The following is a 1,060-nucleotide window of genomic DNA, read 5'->3' on the forward strand; positions in this document are numbered from 1 at the left end:
AGTCACCCACTTGGCAGCTGCTGGGTCTGGATTATTCACAGGCTTGCTTAAACTCACCCAGGAGAATGGGGCCTAATGCAGGTCCAGGGTGAGCGGTGGCGCCGCAGGCTAGCTCGCCCTGCCCTGCCGGTCCCACCACCTGATGTCGCCCCATGTGCACCGGGCCAATCAGCACCACAGCCATCTCGGCTGGTGCCTCTGCCGCGAGCTGGGTGGGAACCGGGCGGGTCCATTCTTCCCCCAACCGTAAGTCTGGGAACTTGCACCCCAGCTCTGCCAAGATTTCTCCCAGCTCATTCCTTTTGAGGCCCCAACTGGTTGGAAAGGCAGCCGCCTGCATTCCTAAGAAGGGGAGGGAGATAGTTTTTATCATTGTTTTTAAGGGGATTGACTTTAACAAAAAATTATTTTGCCTCTTACGGCGTTACAAAGACTAAAAGTGAAAGGTAATTGGAGGGAGTAGGAAATAGGCCGGAAGAAGAGTTTCAGTGGGAAAACTGGGAGGAGTGGGAGACAGCCACCCTCTTCCCCACTACACTGTGAGCTTCCTCGGAGGAGGCAGGTTATTTATGTGACTCTGACACACTCTAGGGGGCACCTTTGAGCTCTCTGTTATACCATATTAATTAGTTAAGATCTACCACGCTGTTTTGAGAAACAGCAGGCGCCCTGTTAGACCCTGCTGCGGTGCAAACTTATTTTCTAATCTTCTTGGAAGTCTGCGTTTTGCTCCCAAGTTCCAAATGAGGAGCCCCGAGATCAGGGGTGAAGTGACAGCCGAGGAAGTGAAGCCACTGCCTTTTCTTCTCTCTCTCTCTCTCTCTCTCTCTCTCTCTCTCTCTCTTTTCCGGAGCTGGGGACCGACTTCTCTCTTAACCCCTAAGAGGTCAGTTGACAATGGAAAATTAGATATTCCCACTTCCCGAGACCAGGGCATTGAACAGGAAAAGGGAAAAGTCCCTTCTCTCTGATGACTGCAGCCCAGCTCATCCTTACAGCCTCTCATCAGACTCCTCTCTCCCCCCAGGTTGATTTATCCTTCAGTCAATAAATACACGGA

Source organism: Rattus norvegicus, chromosome 14, assembly GCF_021556685.1.
Source record: "Rattus norvegicus strain SHRSP/BbbUtx chromosome 14, alternate assembly SHRSP_T2T, whole genome shotgun sequence".
Classification (NCBI taxonomy): Eukaryota; Metazoa; Chordata; class Mammalia; order Rodentia; family Muridae; genus Rattus; species Rattus norvegicus.